Source organism: Pan troglodytes, chromosome X (genome assembly GCF_028858775.2).
Source record: "Pan troglodytes isolate AG18354 chromosome X, NHGRI_mPanTro3-v2.0_pri, whole genome shotgun sequence".
Lineage (NCBI taxonomy): Eukaryota > Metazoa > Chordata > Mammalia > Primates > Hominidae > Pan > Pan troglodytes.
In genome coordinates, this window is record NC_072421.2 from 101,155,338 (window position 1) to 101,181,228 (window position 25,891).

Sequence of the window (25,891 nt, forward strand, 5' to 3'; positions counted from 1 at the left end):
GTACAAGTATAACAATGTAATGAGTAATAGTGTAAATGAAAGATGGAAAACTAAGCATGGACAAATGGAAAGATGTTTCATGTTCATTACTTGGGGCTAGATGGCACCTGGGAAACTCTAAGACTTTGGACACTTTCGATTTAAAAAGTGACAGCAAATATTATCTGCAGATTCTGTTAGTGCTCCCTGCAGCATATAAACTGAGAAAATGGGTATGTGGAGGCTAAAGTTACTCTATCTTGGATGCTAATCTGCCATATTTACTTCTGATTAACCTCAGTTCCAGGAAAGCCTCTAAAAATTTCCAGTTTATCTATTGTTCCTTGTGTAACAGTACATACTTACCATAATTCTTGCCCTTAGGTCAAAACAATCTTGATGTTATTGTACTTCAATTTTCCTACACATTTCTTCTGAATCATGTATACCCTTTCCTTATGATATGTAAGCCCTGGATTTGGAGGGTAATTAGGTGGGAATCCACCATCTTGTCTCACCACTGTCTGAGGCACAGACATAGCTTCTGTTTGTTAGTCCCTATTACATGTTTCTTTCTAAGAAACTGGATTTATCAGCCTCTTTCTTTGGCCCCTCAGCTTCCTTGGACTTTGGGGGGTAGGTTTGCATAGACCTGTCCACCACAGAACACGGTGTGCCTGTTTGAGCAAGTCTGAAAGAAGATACACATAACAAGGAGGCATATATGGCAGGTCCCACTGATGACATGTGAACATATGTTTGTTCTCATAATTATTTTTTCCTTCTTTTCCATGAAGTAGGCATCTATAGATAAAATCATGCAACAAAAGAATATCATATTTTACTTTAGGAGGAACTATAAAGAAAAGTCTCAAAAATTTAAAAAAAAAACTGACCAAGGTGGTGGAGTAGGAGATATCAGCCTTCATCCCCCAACAAAAACAAATACAAACATCTATTCACAAACCAAAATAGACCAGAAAGGGCTCAAGGGTCCAGTAAAAAGTCTGCAGCAGCACAATGGAGAAAAAAAAGGAGATTACCCACAGAGAAAGTATTTCTGGTGAGAACAGCATACTTGAGACACCAGGAGACAGCTATGAGCAAAGAAGAAAGGTGCCATGTCATCCATGCACAGGGAACTGTCGTGGTACCCAGAGGAGTGCTCCACAGAGGACACCAGTATCCCTTGCCACTGAGGTAACCAGCAGCCATTCCTACCAGGGAAATCCAGAGAGGGAGACACAGCTGCATACCTCTCCCTCTCCACAAGAAGTGGCCACCCCATTGAGCTGCTTCAGGAAAGGAACCACCACCTCTTCCAACCCTGAGCATTCCTTAACGTAGAGCCATAACCTCTTTGCGAGTGATCACACTCCAGACCCAGGCTCTGTGGCTACACTGGGCCCACTGATGACTCAGACACCAGAGCCATTGCCATAATGAGCTAGTCCACACTCCAGGCTCAAGAACCAAGTCCTCGCTATGCATGACCCAACCCAAGGTGCTAGCTCAGATGCCACAGAGAACGAGACCTTCCCCTAATGACAGAGTCTGTCTTTGTGTGCATCTGTGCTCCCATTCTTGGCTCTCTAGCTACTTCACGAGAATTTTCACCTTACATATTGCCATAACACAATAGCAGGAGTGCCAGCACCCCAGACATCAGGTACATTACTGCACCGAATACCAGAGCCATAGTCCTTTCATGCATACCTGTGCTTTGTACCTCAGCAGAATATACATTCTTCTCAAGCACATATGGAATATTCTGGAGGGTAGATCATATGTTAGGCAACAAAAGAAGTCCTAACAAATTCAACATTAAAATAATACCAAGTGTATTTTTTACCACAATAGTATAAAACTAGAAATCAATAGCAGAAGGAATTTCAGAAATTTTATAAAAATATGGAAATTAAACAACATTGTCCTAAACAAGCAATTAAAATTGCTTGTTTTAGTAAAGAAATTAAAAGGGAAATTTTAAAATACCTTGAGACAAATAGAAATGGAAACACACCAAAATGGAAACATACCAAAACTTATGAGTTGTGGCAGTATCAGTTCTAAGGGAGAAGTTTATAGCAATTAATGTCTACATCAAAAGAGAAGAAGATTCCAAATAAACCACCTAATGTTATACATCAAGGAACTAGAAAAATAAAAAAAAAACTAAGCCCAAAGTTAGTAGAGGGAATGAAATCATAAAGACCAGATCAGAAATAACTGAAATAGAGATGAGAAAAACGATAGAAAAGATCAACAGCAAGAGTGGATTTTATGAAAAGATTAAACAAAATTCAACAAAACTTTAGCAAGACTAACAAAGTAAAAAAGACAGATGGCTCAGATAAATAAAATTAGAAATGGGCCCGGTGTGGTGGCTCATGCCTGTAATCCCAGCACATAGGGAGGCTGAGGCGGGCATATAGCTTGAAGCCAGGAGTTCAAGATCAGCCTGCTCAACATGGCAAAATTCTGTCTCCATAAAAAATACAAAAATTAGCTGGCGTGATGGTGCACGCCTGTAATCCCTTGAGAGACTACTTGAGAGGCTGAGGCATGAGAATCACTTGAACCCGGGAGGTGGAGATTGCAGTGAGCCGAGATCGCGCCATTGCACTCCAGCCTGGGTGACAGAGCAAGACTCTGCCTCGGAAAAAAAAAAAAAAATATATATATATATATATATATATATATATATATATATCAGAAATGAAAGAGGAGATATTACAACTGACATCACAGAAATACAAAGGCTCATAAAAGACTACCTCAAAAGAGAAGAAGAACAGTGTGAAGAGAAGTGAACAGCTATATGGCAAAAAATTGGGTAACCTGGAAGAAGTGGATAAATTCCTAGATGCATACATCCTACCAAGACTAAACAATGAAAAAGTAGAAAATATGAAAATATGAACTGACCAACAAGGGGATTGAATCAGTAATAAAAAGTATCCCATCAAAGAACAGCCCAGGACCTGATGGTTCACTGCTAATTTTTACCAAACTTTTAAAGAACTAATACCAATTCTTCTCAAACTCTTCCCAAAAATTAAAGAGGAGGGAATACTTCCAAATTCATTTTACAAGGCCAGTATCACCCTGGTAACAAAGCCAGACAAGGACACTACAAGAAAAGAAAATTGCAGGCCAATATTCTTGATGAACATAGATGCAAACATCCTCAATAAAATACTGGCAAACCAAATTAAATAGCACATTGAAAAGATCATTCAACATGATCACGTGGGATTCATACCTGGGATGCAAGGGTGACTCAATATATCCAAATCTATAAATGACATTAATGGAATTAACAACAAAAACCATATGTTCATCTCAATAGATGAATAAAAGGCATTCAGCAAAATTCAACATCCTTTCAGGATAAAAACTCTCAGCAAATTAGGTATATAAGAAATGAGCCTCAACATACAGACACAAAACCCATATCTGACAAGACCACAGCTAACATTATATTCAATGGTGAAAAGCTGAAAGCTTCCTTTAAGATCAGTACCAAAGTAAGGATGTCCACTCTCACCACGTCTATTCAACTTAACACTGGACATCCTAGCCAGAGAAATTAGGCAAGAAAATGAAATGAAAAGCATCTAAATCAGAAAAGAATACATTAAATTATCTGTTTGCACATGACATGATTTTCTACGTATAAAACCCTAAAGACTCCACCAAAAACTGTTGGAATTGATGAATGAATTCAGTAAAACTGTGGATACAAAATGAACATACAAAAATCAGCTGTGTTTCTATACTCCAACAACAAACTATGTGAAAAAGAAGTCAATCCCATTTACGATAGAATCAGAAAGAATAAAATACTTAGGATTAAATCTAACCAAGTAGGTGAAAGATCTATTTCACATTGGATAATTTGACCAAGGAGGTGATGCAATCCCTATCAAAACTCCCATGACTTTTTTCATAGAAAAAGAAAACACAATCCTAAAATTTATAAGAAACCACAAAAGACCCTGAATAGCAAAAGCAACCTTGAGAAAGAAGAACAAAGCAGGAAGCATCACATTCCCTGATTGCAAACTATAGGACAAAGATATAGTAATCAAAACAGCATGGTACTGGCATAATAAAAACAGTCACATAGACTAATAGAACAGAGTATAGCCGAGAAATAAGTTCACACATACAGGGTCAACTAATCTTTGACAAGGGCACCAAGAATACACAATGATGAAAGGAATGTGTCTTCAATAAATAGTGTTGGGAAAACTGAATATCCACATGCAAAAAAAAATGAAATTGGACCATTGTTTCATACCATATTCAAAAATTAATTCAAATGCATTAAAGACTTAAACATAAAATCTGAATCCATAAACCTCCCAGAAGATGACATAGGGAAAAAGCTCCTTGACATGGGTCTTGGCAATTTTTTTTTGATATGACTCCAAAAGCAAAGGCAACTAAAGCAAAAATAAACAAGTAGAATTACATCAAACTAAAAAATTTCTGCAAGGCAAAGGAAACAACAAAATGAAAAGGCAACCTATGGGATGAGAGAGAATATCTGCAAACCACATAGCTGATAAAGAGTTAACATCCAAAACATGTAAGGAACTCACACCATGCAATAGGAAAAAAAAAAAAACCCAAACAACTCAATAAAAAATAGCAAAGGACCTGAATTGGTACTTTCCAAAGAAGATATAAAAATGGCCAACAGTATAGTGTAGGAAAAGGTGCTCAATATCACTAATCATAAGGAAATGCAAATCAAAATCACAGTGAGATATCACCACACAGCTGTAAGGATGGGTATTATCAAAAAGACAAGAGGTAACAGGTGTTACCAAGTATGTAAAGAAAAGGGAACTTTTGTACACTGTTGCTGGGAAAGTAACTTGGTACAGCCATTATGGAAAACAGTATGGAGATTCTTCAAAAAATTAAAAATTGAACTACCATACAATACAGCAATCCCATTTCAAGGTATATATTCAAAGGAAATGAAATCAGTATCTTGAAGGAATATCTGCATTCCCATGTTCATTACAGCATTACTCAAAATAGCCAAAATATGGAATAAACCTAACTGTTTATCAGTGAATGAATGGATATAAAAAATGTGGTGTGTGTGTGTGTATATATAATATGTCATATAATATATATATATATATATTATTCGGCCATAAACAAGAAGGAAATACTGCCATTTGCAACAACATGGATGAACCTAGAAGACATTAGCAGTGAAATAAGTCAGACACAGAAAGAAAAATATTGCATGATCTCACTTACATGTAAAATCTTAAAAGGTCAAACTCATAGAAGCTGAATAGAGCAGTGGTTGCCAGAGGCTAGAAAGTCAGGGAAATAGGAAGGTGTTGATCAAAGGGCATAAATTTTCAGTTTTAAGATGAACAAGTTCTGGGAATCTAGAATAAAGCATGAGTGGTGATGGATGTGTTATAATTTGATTGTGATAATCATTACATAATGTATAGGTATGTCAAATCTTCACATTGTACAACTTAAATATATAGAATCTTTGTTAATGAAATATTTTTTTAAAAATAAAGTTTAATAATATTATCACTACTTGGTGTTACATTTCCAGATATTCTCTCTGGTAATCATGCTATTATGTTTTTGTTTTTGTTTTTGAGACAGAGTCTCATTCTGTCAACTAGGCTGGAGTGCAGTGGCATGATATTGGCTCACTGCAACCTCTGCCTCCCAGGTTCAAGCAATCTTCCCACCTCAACCTTCCAAGTAGCTTGGATTACAGGAGTGCACCACCATGTCTGGCTAATTGGGTTTTGTTGTTGTTGTTGTTGTATTTTTAGTAGAGTTGGGGTTTCACCATGTTGGCCAGGCTGGTCTCGAACTCCTGACCTCAAGTGATCTACCCACCTCAGCCTCCCAAAGTGCTGGGATTACAGGCACGAGCCACTGTGCTACTATGTTAATGTCAGTAGCATTACAATGACAGAATGAAGGCAAGTGGGAATGGACAACTAAAATTTGTTTAAGGCCTACTAGATGCTACACATGTGGTAGGTTGTAATTTTCAGACTTTCACTCTTCAAATCATCAGAACAATGCTCTGAGGTTGGCATCCTTTTTACCTATGGGGAGATAGGCTTACATCCTTTTTACCTATGGGGAGATAGGCTTACATCCTTTTTACCTATGGGGAGATAGGCTCAGAGAGCAAAATACATGCTCCAGGAATTCTAGGAAGGCATCAAATGGACTGAGGTCAACTTGAGGGGCTTCCACTGGCCAATTCTGGAATAATTTGAGCATCAAATAAATATTTATAATAACAAATGTTATATCTTTGAGCAAAACAGGAATCTATGAATCACAGTAATATAAATAAATAGCTGGGTGTGGTGGCTCACACCTGTAATCCCAGCACTTTGGGAGGCCAAGACAGGTGGATCACCTGCGGTCAGTAGTTCGAGACCAGCCTGGCCAACATGGGGAAACCCCGTCTCTAGTAAACATACAAAAATTCACCGGGCATGGTGGCGGGTGCTTGTAATCCCAGCTACTCAGGAGGCTGAGGCAGGAGAATAATTTGAACCTAGGAGGCGGAGGTTGCAGTGAGCCAAGATCGCGCCATTGCCCTCCAGCCTGGGTGACAAGAGCGAAACTCTGTCTCAAAAAAAACAAAAACAAAAACAAAAAAAAAACATATATATCTAACAGTCAAATGTCAATTAATAAATCTAAACAAAGTGACAGAATTATAAAAGCAACCCTGACAACTATCACAGTAGTAAATGATTCAAGCAAGAATCGTAAATAGATTTTCATTCTGCACCAAATCCCATAGCAATCACTGAGTCGCCATGGTAACCATGCTGGCCAAGGAAAGCTGGGAGGAAAAAACAAAACAAAACAAAAAACCAACCACCTCCTCGATCTTATTCCTAACATGTGCTAAGAACTGAATAGGACTGACATGATGCACAGTAATTAACCTCAATTTTTTCTCACAATAAACATTCCTGGCAGCTTCAGCAATATACACCTTCATACATACCTAGATACCCACATACATACATGCTCTCTCCCTCTTTTTCTCATCACCCAAGTATCCAAGAATTCATCAAGGTAGATTTGTTTGGGAGTATAAAAAGAAAACTCCACAATTAAAATCTACCCACACACAGAAAGTCAAGAGCTACAAAACTATTTTATTTTAGTAATTCATTTTTCTGGAGATGATCTTTAGAAAAATGTCTCAGTGACATTTTCTCCCTGGTTTCAGTATATTACCAATGACTTATAAAAGCTGATAGTGGAAATACTGGCAAATGTATGCTGTGATGACTAATTTTATGTGTCAACTTGGCTGGGTCATAATGCCCAGATATTTGGTCAAACGTTATTTTGGATGTTTCTGTGAGGGTGTTTTTGGATGAAATTTACATTTAAATTGGCAGACTAAGTAAAGCAGATTGCCCTTCCCAGTGTGGGTGGGCCTCATCCAGTCAGCTGGAGTCCTAAATAGAATAAAAAGCTGATATCCTCCAAAGAAGAGGGAATTCTGCCAGCTCACTCTTCAGATTTCATCTGTAATATTGGCTCTTCCTGGTTTATCAGTACACCGCCTTTGGACTTTAACTTCAACTCTTTCCTGAGTCTGAAGCCTGCTGGACTCCCCCATCAAATTCTGGACTCACCAAGCGTCCAAAATCACATACACCAGTTCCTTAAAATAAATATCTTTATATATATATATATATATATATATATATATATATATATAGATAGATAGATAGATAGATAGATACATATATAAAGATATATGGATATATAGATATCTTATTGGTTCTATTTCTCTGGAGAACCTTGACTAATACAGACATTAAGTATTAAGCATCTTTTCTATCCTAGAGTAGCCTGTGCTTTCAACCAAAAAGGTTCCCCAGCAGCTAGTATTAAACACTCAGCTTCTGACAATTCAGTAAAAATATAATACATTGAAATTGCAATTGAAAATACTGCCATTAGGCCAGGCATGGTGGCTCATGCCTATAATCCCGGCACTTTGGGAGGCCAAGGTGGGAGGATTGCTTGGGACCAGGAGTTTGGGACCCACCTGGACAACAAAGCAAGACCCTACCTCTATTTAAAAAAATTTTTTTTAATTTTTTAATTAGCCAGGCATGGTGGCAAGCACTTGTGGTCCCACCTGCTCGGTAGGCTGAGATGGGTGGATCACTTGAGCCCAGAAGCCCAAAGCTATAGTGAGCTGTGATCATACCACTGCACTCTAGCCTAAAAAAAGAAATACTGCCATTTATAATAGCATCAAAAAGTGTAAAATACCTGAGGATAATCTGTCCACATGTATGCAAGGCCTGTACATTGAACACCACAAAACATTGCGGAGAGAAGTTAAAGAAGACCTAAATAAATGGAGAGAAATGCCATCATCATGAGTCAGAACACTCAGTATTGTTAAGATATCTACTCTCCTCAAACTGATGTATAGATTCTATGCAACTCCAATAGAAATGTTAGCATATATTTTTAAGAAGAAATCAATAAACTTATTCCAGAAATCATGTGGAAATGCAAATGACCCTAAACTATGAAAAACAACATTGTAAAATAACAAAGTTGGAGGAAAAACACTACCTAATTTAAGCTTCATTATAAACTTACATTAACCAAAACAGTGCATTATTGCCTTCAAGGAAGAAATGTATATCAAAGGAACAAAGTATAGAGTCCAGAAATAGACCCACAAATATAAGGACAACTGATTTTTGACAACAATGCAAAGACAATTCAGTGCAGAAAGATCATCCTTTCAACAACTTGTGCTGGAACAGGTAGATAACAAAAATAAGCTTTTATCTATACACCACATCATAAAAAACTCAAAGTGGATCTTAAAAGAAGATTTAAATTTAAAAGCTAGAACTATAAATTTTCAAGAAGAAAACACAAGAGAAAATTGTTGCAGTCTTGGCTTCAGAGAAGATTTCTTAGATATGACACAAACAGCAACATCCAAAGCATAACAAATTTGGAACTATTCATATATACAACAATATGGATAAATCTAAAAATAATTAGGTCAAATATGTAAAATAACATGAAATTTCAGGATCCCCAAATTCATCATGCCAAGGGAAAAGTTAAGCCTGGGAAATGAATTGTGCAACATTACCAACCTTTGTCCCCAGATAACTGTAATTTCACAACCCTGTGTCATAGCGTAATACATAATCCAGATTCCCACAACAGTAAAAGGCATTATACCTTCCCACATGACCTTCCTCAAATATTGCTCACAAGGAAATTCCTTGCTAGCCCCTAAATCTTTCAGGATACATATCCCCCTATAAAACCAACACATGCCAATTGTAACCTTAAGTCTGCAACCTAAGTTTAACTCCTAAAACTGAGTTTTGTTAAATCTTACACTGACAGTGTCAGTTACAAGCTTATCTTTCCAGAACAAAGACAAGATCAATCACTCTTCCACCTACCCTGAAACGAATACATAATTGACTCTTTCCTCTCTCTTTTCAAATCTTATCTTATGTAAAACTCAGATTTACTGACCGCTAATTAGAGCCTCACAAGAATGTAACCATTTGCCTCACTGCCTACCCTCTCTCCCTTTTTCCCTCTTGCTTGCTCTCTGCCCTTAAATACTGAGTTCCCAAACCCCTCTTTGTAAAGCACAAGTCAGAGATGCTCCTGTGACTTGCAGTTTTCCCAGGCATGTCCTCAAACTTTGGCTCAATAAACCTCTAGTGATTGAGACACTTGCCTCAGTCACTTTTTTTGGGGTTAACAAATGAATTAGGTCAGACAAAAGAGAATAAGCATCCTATGATTCCATTTACTTAAAAGGGCAAGAAACAAAAACTAACCTATGGTAAGAGGAGACCAGTGATTGTCCGGGAATGGGACAGGTTGGCATGGAGAGGGAAGCTAGAGACAGATGGAGAGGATTACAAAGGTGCATAAGGAAGCTTTTTGAGGTGATGAATATGTTCATTATCTTGACTATAATATTGGATTCACCAGAGAGAGCATACATATGTTAAAACTTATTAAACTATATATTTTAAACATGTACGGTATATCGTATGTCAACATGGCTCAAAGAAAGTATTTGAAATACATTTGTATAAGTTTTTGATGCAATTAAATCATCCAAAAGATTCCAACTACTACACTCTTGTTATATTACCAGATCATTACTATGTCTGATCAAATTGTTCTGCACTACATACAACCATAATAATCACTTGCAGTGTTTAAATATTTTTGGAAAAGTGGATGTTCATTTCTTTTTGAGGTACAAAAATAAAAATATTACATTCTAAGAAAATGATGATGATACTTAAGAGTAACTGTTTACTTTAGGGAACATGGCTTAGTATCATTATAATAGAGCGAATTCTAGGGTAATTCTTATTTCTGAAACTATTAAGGTATAGTAACTGACATTTTAACTAACACTTGCAAAATTTCTGGCTTAAAAAATCATTATAGGATGGAAAAATACCATGGTCACCAGGAGATAATTTATATAATTTATATTACAATCTCAAAATGCTAGAAAGACCTAACGACTGCATATTTCCATATCCATTTGAGAGATACATAGGAATCACTGATGATTATTTACATAGGCAGAAAAATATATGTAAATCTATAGCAAATGCATGTTAAACATCCAGTTGCTTCCCCAAATGAACTATTCATTGCTTTGTGACAATGAAAGGCATCTTTAACATGGGCCTCAGAAGCTACCACAAAGCACATAGCTGCTGATGGAAGGAAATTCCACCTGCTAAACCTCTTCTCCAATGATGAGATCAAAGGAATTTCTCTGCTTGTAGGCTATTTTATAAACCTCACAGAGCTATTCCACAACATGCTTCTGTCCAGATCTATGAGCTCACTTGAGCCAGGTGTCATATCCCACCAGGGATGGAAGTGTTGGGGGTCTCCTTAGTACTGCTGCCCTTCAAATCTGGAGCAGAAGCTTCAGCAGCCATCACGACCCTGATCCTCAAAACCTACCTTCTTCAGACACCTGATATGAGCTCAATCACCTGATGAAGAGCTGCACAGGGACAGAGAGAAGCCAGCAATCACTGTGCTTTCTTGGAGTAACTATGTGCCAGGCATTAAGCTAGGCACTGAGTCAGTGACCAGTGACAATAATACAACTGGGTAGTGATCATAACAACCAGAGATACAATGGGATTCTCATCAGGGCCGTTTTCTTCTCCTTTTCCCATCTGTCTCCCAATAACAAATTTGAAAAGGAATAAGAGGCCTGAATTCATACAGACATTCACCATCCTGCAATAACCACAGGGCTACCTACCGGCTTGCACCTGTATCACTGAAGCTTCCAGCAATCCTGTGGGTGAGCATTTTTATCCCCATTTCACAGAGGAAGACGCTAGGCTCAGAGAGAGTGTTTGTTTACCTGTCTCATTTTTTGGCACCTTGCCTTTACTTGGAAAGTAGCTCCGGGACACCCCTGGAGCAGGACACCACATTCACTGGGGCCAAGGGAGTCCTACTTCTCCCTGCCTCATCAGACAGCGAGGGCAACTTGTCCCAAAGCGGGAACAAGGCAACTTGGATATGGGATCTCTTCCTCTCTGTACATCGCAGAGCACCCGCAGCCACAGTTGAGTCTAAACACCTGAAGACGAAACCCTGCTCTCCTCACCAGGCCAAGTCGGTCTCCATTAAAAAGTCGTCATGGTTGTCACAGTCGCCAAAATGACGTCAGGTTACTATGGTAACCGCGATGCGCAGGCTTGTCCTCCACACCGAAAATGCTTCTGCACGACCCTCCCCTTCAAGCCTTCGCCTTTCCCTGGAAGCGAAACACCTTCACTCTTCAAGTCACCACCTGAGAAAATTTAATAGTAATAATTAGAGGAACTAGGCTGGGACCCAAGCAATTGGAGGAATTTTACAGGTTGTGGAAACAAAGCACGTCTCTGTTGTCAGGAATTTTACTTGCTTATAAGTGACAGTAGAGGAGTATCATCAGTACACAGAGACCCAGGGAGCCATCCTAAGGCTCTTGGTGATGAGATGGCCCTCTGAGGGGGAACATGTACAACTCACAGATCATGCTAAGCAGACATCTGTGGCAGAAAACTAAGAGACTGCCTATAATCATGTGACTGAATGACCTAGAGACACCAAAATATGTCATTTAAGAAATCTCAGAGTTATTTCAAGGAATCAGGACAAGAATATTATACTTACTTAGTAGGCAGAAACTTATTCAATTGAATCATATACAGATGCTCATCAACTTAGGATGGGGCTATATCCTGACAATCCTATCTTTAGGTTGAAAATATCATAATTCAAAAATGCATTTAATACATCACTAAACCTATTATAAAGTGGAAAAACCGTAAGTTGAACCACCATAAGTCAGGGACCGTTGGTATTGAGTTACCCTGGGAGATTCTTACCCTCCATTTCTGATATTTTCATCCATGTGGTGGGGCATCCATGACAAAAGCAATTCCATCCTCTCTGCACACTCACTCCTTCTCTATCACAGGAATCAGCTACCTGATTAGCAAGTTGAGAAGGAGAACCACGGGTTGCACAGCCAAGGCCCTTTCACTTTAAAACTCTTGGTACGAAAGAAATAAGTTCTAATGTTTTATAGCAGAGAAGGGTGACTATAGTTAACAACAATGTATTACATATTTCAAAATAGCTAGAAGAAAGGACTTGAAATGTTCCCAACATATAGAAATGATAAATACTCGAGGTGATGGATACCCTAAATACCCTGACTTGATCATTACATATTCTATGCATGTAACAAAATATCACATGTACCCCATAAACATGTACAATATTATGTATTAACATTTTGAAAATGTGTTCTGCTCTGCCCTCAGGAGGGGGTCTTCCAATAGGCTCAAATCTCTCCTTCCATTTTCTGGGTCTCACTGGCTTCCCAACTGTTTCTATGATCTTGCTCCAAAATGCTCGGGTCTTTAAGCGGCCTCCAAAATAACTCCCACTCCAAGTTTGAGCTCTAAACCAACTAAGAGTTATGGCAAAAGCATAAGGAGAATAGTACATCAACTTTATTCCCTGTAAAGGTGAGATTGGAGAATGTGTCTTAGATGTGCTGGCATGTGGGCTTCCTATTAATGAGCTACAGAATTGGACAGACTTATCTACCCAGCAGGGCCACGCTGAGACAGCCACAAACGTCAAGAACTAAAATGCATATTCCATCTGCTATCTGCTGAAGGAGTCCTGCCTTTGTGTGCCCAAGGAAAGTGACTTCCTTGCTAAAGGCTATCTCTATAGGAGGAGAAAATATTCCAGGACACCTTCTTTGAGGAACATTTCTCAAAGTGAATAAACACCTCTCTGTTCTGATTGTATACTCACCAAGCAAACTTCTGAGGGTATGGTTTTCCATATGGCCTGCAGAGCCATTTATGACAACACTTTCTTACTCCCTTAACAAGCATGATTACAGTGGAGGCTCACCTTATGGAAAAGGATTGGAATTGATTTCTAAATTCCAAGAGTAGAATGAAAATCATACATCAGAAAAATTTATCTTGGAAATCTCTTCAAGAAGGAATTGATGGAATGTTCAGAAGTTTATACTCACACATTAACCCACAGACAGACTATATCTAAAATTATAACAAAGTCCTACCAAGGCTTCTAGAATAAGGGAATACCTGTATTATCCAATGATAGAAAGACTACACTCAAATGGCATGTTTTGAATATCCATTTCTGCTTAACCAAACACCCCAAAACAATAGCTACTTATCTCTCAGGATTCTGTGTGTTCACTGAGCTCTGCTGGTTGTTTTTTGCTCCATGTGGTGTCTGTCACCTGGGCTGTGGTCATGGAGGCTACACTTGGCTGGGATATCTGAGAGTGCTGACTCACGTGAATGACAACTGGCGCAGGTGTGTGCTGGGAGCTCAGTGGTGGCTGTTGACTGTAGCCCTTTGGTTCTACTTCACAGAGTCCTCCATGTGTATGGTTGCCAGATTCAATTTATTCTAAGCCAGTTAAATTTGAATTTCAGATGAACAACAAATAATTTTTAGTCTGATGCAATATTGTTTTGTTTATCTGAAATTCAAATACAATTGGGTGTCCTGGATGCATGCTTATTTGTTAAATCTGGCAGCCCTAGGGGAGGAGAATGTTAATCTATAAGCTTAACGACCCTCTGGGATGACTCATGCAATGGGGCAGATCTGGAAAAAATGAGCAGATTACATTGGCAATAAAGAAAATACCTGGTGCTGATGGTATGAAGGGGAAACAATCACATACAGTGTTGGTATCAAATGGGCATATCACTTTTCTGAGGCCCATATTATTATGGATTAATAACTTGAATGCCTTTTGATACAGAAGTCCTGTTTCCACCAACAAGTGACATTCAACTGAGGGTTTAGAAAAGGATACCACTCGGATTCTGACCTGCAATCTAGTTAAGGAGTCCTGGCTGAGGGGGCAGTTCAGGAGCCACATGAGTTCCCTGTTCCAGGGAGGAAAGACAGATACTTATGGAGCAGAGTGTTTAGAGGATCCAGCTTTAGGTTCTTCATGTTAGTGTCTGGATTTAATCTCATGACAGCCCTGCTAGTGAGGTGTCAGTATCCTCTCTTCATGGATGTCTGTGACTCCAAAGCATATGCTCCTAACCACAGAGCTAGAGGGCAAAGAGGTTTCTCATCAGGCCTCTGCCAGAGCCAGAGATAGAACCTGGCAGCCTGAACCCCTTTATTGGCTAATTGCGTAGCTTTAGCAAATATATCAGGACACGTATTGTTGAGGTGGTTAATCTCTATTCTCCCTGTGTTTATCCTCCTTGCATCAGGGAGTGCCCCTTCCCCTTGCCTCAAGAGAAGTTTATGGCAGAGATGGAAGCAGAAGCTATCTGAAACCAGTGTTTCTTCCATCCTTTATGAAAACTTAAATTTATAGAAATGATTGGGTTGTTTTTACCTGGTAGGGAAGAGAGGACCTCTGAAGACACAGTGAGGGTAAGGAAGGGAAATTTCTTCCAGACAGGGATGAGGTTAGAGGTCTACAGTCTCCTCCAGGAGTAGCGACCTGAGCACTGCTCCATATCAACACTTGAGGTAGCTCTGTGGATGGTTTATTGAGGCTGAGCATCTGGTCATGATATATTTTCTAGTATGGACCAAGAGATGGATGGAGGAGGAATAGGGTTCCAAATTTTGCCTAATCACAATATACCATGCGTTCTCAATATATGTGGCATTATGCCCAAGGGGCCAAAAATTAGATTTTGGGGGTAGGGTTTTCATAGATATTACAATAATATTTGACCCTCCAAAGGACTACAGTACATAAACATATATACACTACATCTGTGGTATTAAAAATCTCACCTTCTGCAGTTGAGAGGGGTTGATTAGGAAAAAAATGTTTGAAAAGTCTCCTGGAGTTAGGGGGAAGTAAGAATGAAAGAACATTGACAAACACTTCACATACATAACAACCTCTTATGTAGATGATGGGCTACAGGAACTTAGGGACTGATTATTTTATACTTCCTCATGGATACGCACTCAGCAACCTCTTTTGGGGGTTGATGGTGGTGGTGGTGATGATAATGATGATGACAATATAAATGAAATCCTGCCCCTGGAGCTAAGAGACCTGGATATGGTGATTATTTGAATTGATTGGTTTTTAAGGTGGTAGACAGAAAGTGCTCAGTCAGAAAAACTGTTATTTCCTCTGAGAAAAATGATCTTGATAGTGGAAAATTAATGTTTACAAAAGTAATATAAATAAGTGGTACTCTAAATTTTATAAATTATAAAATTTATATATATTCTTTAATCTTAACACTTATTCAAGTTACCTATTTAATTCTATAATTCAGATCAGGGTATAGAAAGTTAGGGCAGATTAAGTACTTCAGGGAAACTGCTTTAAATGCCTGCTCAGTAGTGGAACCTTGAATTATTCTAAAGCTTTTCCCATTGTGTCCTGAAATTGCCAGGGCTCTGAATACTCTAATCTTTCTGGGCACTGGCCTTTGATGCTGCCCAGGATACCGTTTAAATTTCTATTAATGACTTATATTGCTTTTAAATTATAATATTATTGACTATTTTTAAACAGTGAATGGCAAATTTCTCATTCTTGCTCATTTCTGCCCCAATTTGTGACTCTAAGGAATTCTAACGAGGAAGTAAATATGAAGATATAGCTGAATAGGTTTCCAAAAGCATGAGAAATGTTGGAAAACCACAGCAAAATATAATATTGACTGATGGGGTTCTAAATAATTTATATATAATAGATATTTATGTATGTTTCAACATAGATATAATTTATAAGGAAACTGTAGCATAAAGCAGGGAGGGTAAGGGGACTTTTTAAGGTGAGGTTTCCATATATTAATTGAAGTGGTAAAACAATAATTCTAAATAGGCTGTAAAAAGTTAAGTAGGTAGATTGTAATTTATAGAGTAACCACAAAAATGTTATATTATACAAAGAGATATATTCAAGATCACAATAGAAAAATTAAAATGGGGTACTAAAAAGTGTTCAAATCCAAGGAATGCAAGAAAGAGGAAACAAGGTAATGAAAATCAGATGGGGTATAAAGTAGTAGACCTAAATGGAAACATATCAATAATTACATTAAATGTTAATGGTAAAACACATATTAGATGAGGTTATCAGAATGGATTTTTTAAAAACAACAAAAATAAAAACAGCCCAACTACACACTGTCTACAAGAAACTCACTTCAAATATAAATGATATAGATAGTTCAAAAGTAATAGAATGATTGAAGAAATACCATGCAAACATTGATCAAAAAGAAGCTGGTGCATCTATATTATCAAACAAAGTAGACTTGAAAATAAACAAAATTACTAGGAATAAAAAAGGCCAATTAAGCAAGAAGATATAACAATTCTAAGCGCATATATTTATATAGATATGCATATCTATATAGATATAGATATAGATATATATCATCAGAGCCTCAAAATACATGAAGCAAAAGCTGACAGACCTGAAAGAGAAATAGATAAATTATAATGGGAGGTCTTCAACACTCTTCTCTCAGTAATAGATAGAATTAGTAAACCAAAAATCAGTAAAGTTATAGATGAACTGAACAACACCATCAACCAACTTCATCTAATTAACATTTACTGGACACTCCACCCCAAAACAGCAGAACACACACTCTTTCCAAGTGCACACGAAACACTCAGCAAGACAGACTACATCCTAGATCATAAAACCAACTTTAACAAATTGAAACTGAATAGAATGTGTTATCTCACAATAGTGAATAAAACTAGAAATCAACAACAAAAGACAACAGAAAAGTCTCCAAGAACTTGGAAATTAAACACATATCTAGTTAATTCATGAGTCAATGAGGAAGCCTCAAGGGAAATAAAAAATACATAGAACAGAATTAAAATGAAAATGCAAAATGAAAACCTACAGCTATCAAAATTGGAGGGTCAGAAAACAAATAGTTCATTGCCAGGGTTGGGGTGTGGAGAACAGGCTGATTGCAAAGGGGCACAGGATGCCCCTTTTTGGAGTGATGCAACTGTTGTATGGCTTGATTTTGGTAATACTTACACAACTGTATGCGCTTTTCAAGACTTGAAGAACTGTACATTAAAGAGAGTGAATTTTACTTTACCTAAATAATAGCTTAATGAAAATGATTTTTTAAAGTGTGCACCTTGTTATGTGAAGAACACAACTAGCACATCAGTGTTATTCTGTGATTGCAGTTTGGTATCTTAAAAATAAATAAATCAGTGTAGCAGTGGTTACCTTTAGAGAGTAAGATGGGGGAATGTTGGTCAGGAAACAGAATTTCACTTTGTCTAGCTGTGGGGACATTTTCAGCCACATGTAAATTATTTATAATCTATTACAAACCAGTATCTATGGAAGATATTCTGATAAGCAGTAAGGGTACAGAGGAGAATAAAAGTGATTTTCATATACACTTAAAACACCCTTGTCTCTTTGTTCCATTAAAATTAATTTAGGAATGATAAGTAGTTCCATATGATTTATGATGTAAAAACACAAAAATTATGTTCAGTAGGATACAGCTAAAAGTTTAAATAAATGTGATCTATGCTCCTTCTGAATTATAATTCATTAAGGGAAATGGTTATGCTCTGGTGAATAATAATATCTTTTAAACAATATCAGAATGATCAAGAATTGTGGCTGGATATGATTATAATAGGGAAAATATAATGGAAGAATATGGGCCTTTTGTCACAAACAGAAGAATTTCTAGGTGTTTCAGCTTTTTAAAATCCTATACGAGGGGCCAGGTGTGGTGGCTTCAAGCCTGTAATCCCAGCACTTGGGGAGGCCAGGGTGGGAGAATGACTTTAGCCCAGGAGTTCAAGACCAGCCAGGGCAACATAGTAAGACCTTGTCTCTACAAAAAATAAAAAGGAAATTAGCTGGGCATGGTGGCATGCACTTGTGGTCCCAGCTACACAGGAGGCTGAGGTGGGAGGATTGCTCAAGTCTAGGAGCTGGAGCTTTGATCGTCGCTGCATTCCAGCCTGGGGGACAGAGTGAGACCCTGTCTCAAAATATATATATAATATATATTTATATATGTATAATATATATTTTATATATTATATAAAATAATTATATATTTATATATAATTTATATATAAAATATTTATATATTATATTATATATTTATAGATAATATATTTTATATGTATATATATAGATATATAAACATTTTAAAAGACCTATATGAAGGAAGTGGGACCATGTATCTCAGTGACCTTTGTCCTCTCTTAATATGGTTAGAGCCAGACCTAAATTCTGTGAGGGATCAACTGTCCTCCAAGCCTCTTCACCTCGGGCAACACACTCACTGGAGTAGAGCAATGAGGAGAGTCCCACCGGCCAGCCCCACGTCCTGTCACATGTCCTCATTACCACTGTCACCAGCCCAATGGTAGGTTTCCACAGTAAACAGGACAGACTTCTGTCACTTCAGCAGCAGAGGCTCCATCCACAGGGTTACTCCTCATGGCTGCTCTGCTTCATTCAACTCTGAGAGCAGTATTTTTACCCTCAGCGTCCAACACCTTCCAGGCTGCCAAAAGCAAATGGGATCACATGTGTTTACAACTCTCCATGCCTTGCCAGAACTCAGCAGGTAAAATGCAGACTCTGTATTATATAGCCTGCAGAGACCTGTTCACTCTGCCCAGTGTTCCTTACTACCCTCATCTAAGGCCACTCCTCTCTCACTCACTCTGCTACACAGGCCTCCCCCCAGCCCAAATGGGCCAAGCTACTTCCCACCTCAGGGCCTTTGCACATGCTGCTCCCACTGCCTGGGAATCTCTCCCACCCTAGCTTTCTCCTATTCACACTTCAGGCTGCCATTTAAAGGTAATTTCTCACAAGGGATTTCTGTGCCCCCTCGCATCTAAATTAGATTCCCAATGTTGTTCTCTGGGATGCTGGACTTTGCTTCATGAAGGCCACTTGAGTAAAAGTACTTGACTAAAAGAGAGAAACGCAAATAATGCAAATGGTACAGTGCTTGGAACATAGCAAATCCTCAGTCTAGGTACCAGACTCCCATTGACTTGGCTCCCTGGTGTTATCCTCTTTGGTAGCTGAGGAGAGGAGAGAGGAAATGACTCACCTGATGTCCTGTCAACAGTGAAGGCTCAGGCACTGAAATTCAGGCAGAGCTCCTGATTCTTGTTCCAGTGTCCCTCCCTGCAGATCCACAGTCACCAAATGCCTAGTGTTTCTGGAACTCCAAGAAGATCCCAGACTCTTAAATCATGGGAACACCTGAATTGAAACTATTGGACCCACAAAGCCACAAAGACCACAGGGAAGGTACAACCATTCAATAGGAAAGTGTGCACTTTTTTCCTACCTGTTTTTATCAGACAACTCATTCTATAACATTCTGTCTCACAGAAATGGCCTTGAATCTGTTACATAAGTACATGAGCGTGTTTATTTTTTCTTCTCCTTTTAACATTCCCAAAATGCTAAGACATAGCGATGATCTTGAGGTTAAAAATAAAATCTCTCTTTAAAAAAGATAGAATGGGAAGGAAACAGACAAATGCTGTCTTTCTATATGTTCTAGATATTCTATTTGGTATCAGGATTTCCTTTTACAGATTATAAGACTGAGTTTCAGAGAGGTTAAGTACAGGTTCCAGGGTAACACAGCTTCTAAGAGAAAGAGCTGCTATCTCAATCCCCATGTGCTTGACTAAAAGGCCTGTGTTTGGAACCAGGCACTCAACCTCCTCTTTAGATGAACAAGGTAGACCAATGAGACCTTCCATACACAATTGGTTAGATTGTGACCTGGCATACATATAGACTTTGCAGAACATTTTGGTCATATCTAGCAGACTGTACCTATTTGATAACACCTCAAATGGACTCACAGATATATATATATATGGCAGATGTATACAAGGAGATTTGTACAAAATGACCTCTGTACCACTCTTTTTTAAAAACCTTTTTATTAGGGAAAATTTCAAATATATACAAAAGTAGAGAAAATAGTCTATTAAACACCCATTTCTCATCACCTAATTCCAAGAATTATCAATTCACAGCCATATACTCCACATTTTCCCACCTCCACCATTTTGAAGCAAATAATATATTTTCATCCATAAGTATTTCAGTATGAATCTCTAAAAGATTAGAGCTCTTTTTAACATAAGCACAATACCATTGTCACACCTAGAAAAAATTTGATAGTAACTCATTAATATCAAATATCAATATCAATTGTTGCACAAATGCTTTTTGTACAGTTGGTTTGTTCCAATTATGGTCCAAACAAGGGCCCCATATTGCACTTGGTTGATATGTTTCTTAAGTGTCACAGACATGTTGAGCAAAAGAAAGTTGAACTCATGGAAATAGAGAGTAGAAGGATGGTTACCAGAGGCTGGAGAAGGTAGTGGAAGGATGAAGGGGAAGGAGGGATGGTTAACGGGCACAAAAAGTAGTCAGAATGAATAAGACCTAGTATTTGGTAGCACAACAGGGAGATTATAGTCAATAGTAATTTTATTATACATTTTAAAATAACTAAAAGAGTATAATTGGATTGTTTGTAACACAAGGGATAAATGCTTGAGGGAATGGATACTTCATGTTCTGTGATGTGATTATTTCACATTGTATAACTGTACCAAAACATCTCATGTATCCCATAAATATATACACCTACTAGGCACCCGCAGAAATTAAAAATTTTAAATTTAAAAAAACACAAAAGAAGCCAAGCAAAAAAAGGGAATACTGTATAATCCCACTGGTATGTTTAAAAAACAGGTAAAATTAATATTTGTGCACCACTGTTTTTAATAGCACAAATCCGAAAACAATTGAAATGTCCATCAACAGATTATTCTGGATAAATCATACTACAATCATACAATGGAACACAATATACCAGTAAAAATGAATGTACTAAAGCTACGGCAATTAGAATGTAGATAAATTTCAGAAACAATATTTGGTGAAAATTGCAAGTTACACAGTAATACCTAGTTAAACCTGTGTACATACATCTGTAAAATATTTCCTATGAGGCTTTATTAAATTATAGATGTTTAGGATCTACTCTGGACTTACTGAATCTCAACTTGATATTCTATTGGTATATATTACTACTGAATTCTTAATATACTCATGGTATATTATGTACATTGTGTGTTCTTGAATTATTAAATCCAAATATTTTTCCTTTATAAAAATTATGTTCATCTTTTTTGTAAATCAGATGTAATATTCACTGTCTTCACTGAAAATCTGTATAATGACTATCTTTAAATACATTGTGTTTAAAACTTTGTGGATTAACTTTATTACCTTTGTGTCACAGAAATAACCAAATTTTCTGTCGATTGCATTATTCTTGTTAGACACATCAGTTCTTTCACTTCCGAAAATTACCATCAAAAAATTAACCACAGTCCCATTTTAAGCCTTTGTCATCCACAAATAGTTTTTGTTTTACTCTGAAGCTTGCCAGAAGACTCTGCAATCAGTCACAGGCTGGAGTTTGTCTCCTCAAGAAAGGAGGACTGTCTCAGAGCCCTGCGGAAATGGATGTCAACACTGAGCAGGGTGGTAGATTTGGTCAGTAAAGAAACAATTAGCCCTTATCCGATTCAGAGAGTTTATTACTTACATACATATTTTTTAATGAGTAGCAAATTGTCCCCTGCATTGGGCAAAATAAAAGGGGCCAAATGACTGCAACATGAGTGAGAGGGCATCCTGTTCCTAAGAAGTCAGTGCTGTACTACAGCCATAGTTTTTTAAAATTAATTTTTATTTATAATTGGCACATGATAATTGTATACATTTATGGGCTACAATGTGATGTTTTGGTGCATGTATAAATAGTATAATGATCAAATTGGGGTAGTCAGTTACAGTTAGGCAGGAAGAATAAGCTGGGTGTTCTATTAGAGAGTAGGGTGACTTATAGCAAATACCAATGTATTGTATAGTTCAAGATTACTAACAGAGTAGGTTGTGAATGTTGCCACCACAAAAAAAAATGATAAATGCAGCTAAAAAGTTTTACAGCCTGCAGCTGTAATCCAAAGAAGTAGGGCAGAATGACTCACACCTCATCAGAATCCAAGAGGCAATAAGAAACTCTCATGATAGTCTCCTGCTAGATAGGGAGGCAAGTGAGAAATGGTGTGGTTAACAGCTGCTCAGAGACTTGCCATGCTTTCATGCTCAAGCAAGACCAAAAAGGTATTATTCCAAGATTTAGATGAGCAGGGGTTCAAACTTTGCCTACATGGCCTATGTCAATACATGTAAAGATGTTAGGGTGCTGGAAAGGAGCTGTATCCCTCCCCCCAAAACTATGCTATGTATTTTAGTCTTTTGACACATGAAAGGTACTGGCTGCTGCTTCTTTTTTTTTTTTTTTTTTTTTTTTTTTGAGATGGGGGTCTCCCTCTGTCACCAAGGCTGGAGTGCAGTGTTGTGATCATAGCTCACTGCAGCCTCTAATTCCTGGGCTCAAGCAATCCTCCTGCCTCAGGCTCACAAGTAGCTGGAATGGCAGGTGTGCACCACAATGCCGGGCTGAGGTATTTTTGTTGTTGTTGTTGTCGTTGTTGGTTGGTTGGTTGGTTGTTTTTTGCAGAGATGGAGGTCTATTTTGGCCAGGCTGGTCTCTAATTCCTGGCCTCAAGCAATCCTCTCACCTGAGCCTCCCTAACTGCTGGGATTACAGGCATGAGCCACTGCGCCTGGCTAACTTCTGAAGTCACTGCTTCAGCAACTTAAAAACCATACCAATAGACTGAGGATTTCCAGAATTTTTTTAAATTGAGAAGCAGATGGATTCATGAGACTGCTAACCCCAAATCCATCAGAACAAGAGTTAATCATATATGACTGAATTATCTGATGAGGGATTATTGTAGTTTTTTAAAAAATATTGCTGATGTTGTTCTATGTTCTGGATATATAATGCAGACTTGTCTTTCTTACATATCTTTAACCCATAACAATTTAGTAGACTTGGCATTTGTAAACTGAAACAAAATATTTGCAAATTATCTTTTTCTCTCTGATACCCCCACCATCTGTAGAATTCACAAATTCAAATTAGGTATTCTACTTTTCATGGTAATATAGTGATCTATACAGGTTCAATAAGAACTTGTCCTCCTTTTAACCAGGATATATTAATAATTGGCAAATTTGGTTATGCAAATAAGGCCTTGTCTAAAATATCATATTTGAGAATGATGCTCACTTAATCAAGTATAACCAGCTACAGTTAGAGAATTAAAATTTAAACCAGAGAGCCCACTGAGGAAAACTGACTTAGTACCTGGCTTTCAGGGTCCCAGCCTTATAGGTGAGAAACGAAGGCCAGGACCTCTGAGATAGTTTGATAACCTCAAGAAGAAAGAATTGGCCCAAATTATATATAGTGCAGGTGAAATCCAGTGAGAAAAGTTTCTTGAGTTTCCTTCATAGCCTCAGGATGAGCAAATAATAAGAGGCTTTTAAAAATCCAATGTGAAAAACCCACAGCTAACATCAAATTCAATGGTGAAAGCCTGAAAGCCTTTCCTTTAAGATCAGGAACAAGACACCTGCATTCAAAATAATTTTGGAAGTTCTAGACAAAGCAATTACATGAAGAAAAAGAAGCATTCAAATTATAAAGAAAGTAAAATTATTTCTGTTCACAGGTGACATTACCTAGTTTGTAGAAAAATTTAAGGATTCCACAAAAGAACTGTTCGAACTAATAAATTCCGCAATGTTGTAGGATACAAAACCAACACATAAAAATCAGTTGCATTTTTATACATTGACAGTGAACAACCCAAAAAGAAAATTAAGAAAACAATTCCATTTTCAATAGCATCAAAAAGAATATAATAATTAGGAATAAACTTAACTAAGGAGGCAAAAGACATCTGCACTGAGAACTACAAAATGTTGATGAAAGAAAATTTAAAAGACAGAAATAAATGGAAATGCATTCTGTGTTCATGGATTGAAAGACTTAATATTGTTAAGATGTCAGTACTAACAAAAGTGATCTATAGATTCAATCCCTATCAAAATCTCAATGATGCAATGATGTTTTTTGCAGGAATAGAAAAATGCATCCTAAAATTCATATGGAATCTCAAGGGATACTGAATAACTAAAACAATCTTGAGAAAGAAGAACAAAGTTGGAGGTCTCACACTACCAGATTTTAAAACTTACCAAAAATCTACAGTAATCAAAATAGTATGGTACTGGCATTAAAGACAGACAAATAAACTAATGAGATAGAATAGAGAGCCTAGAAATAAACTCTCACTTATATGATAATTGATTTTTGACAAGGGTGCCAAGACCATTCCATGAGGGAAAGGACAGTCTCTTTAATGAATATGTGAGGAAAACTGAATATCCACATGCCAAAGAATGAAGTTAGATACTTCCCTTACACCATATACAAAAATAAACTCAAAATAGATCAAAGCCCTAAATGTAAATCTAAAACTATCAAACTCTTAGAAGAAAACATAGGGGGGAACCTTCATGACATTAGTTTTGGCAATGATTTCTTGGATAACAAAAGCACAGGCAACAAAAAATAGATAAATTGGATTTATCAAAATAAACTTATGTGCATCAAAGGACACTAACAACATGGTGAAAATGCAATCCATGCAATGGGAGAAAATATTTGCAAATCATATATCTCATAAGGGACTAATATTTAGAATATATAAATAACTCCTACAACTCAACAATAAAAAAAATAATCGAATTAAAAACTCGGCAAAGGACCTGAATGACTATTACTCCAAAGGAGATATACAGATTGCCAATAAGTACACGAAAAGATGCTCAACATCACTAATTAGTAAGGAAATGCAAATCAAACCACACAATGAGATACCACTTCACATTCATTAGGATGGCTATTATACGAGAAAAAAAAATAACAAGTATTGGCAAGGATGCAGAGAAACTGGAACCCTTGTGCATTGTTGATGGAAATGTAAAATGGTACAGCCACTGTGGAAAACAGCATGGCAATTCCTCAAAAAATTAAACATACAATTAATATATGATCCATCAATTCCACTTTGAGTACATATCCAAAAGAATTGAAAGCAGGAGCTTGAATAGATATTGTATGCCAATGGTCAATAACAGCATTATTCACAATAGCCAAAAGATGGAAACAACCCAAGTGTCCACCAAGGGATGAATAAATAAATAAAATGTGATATAGACATACAATGGAATATTATTCAA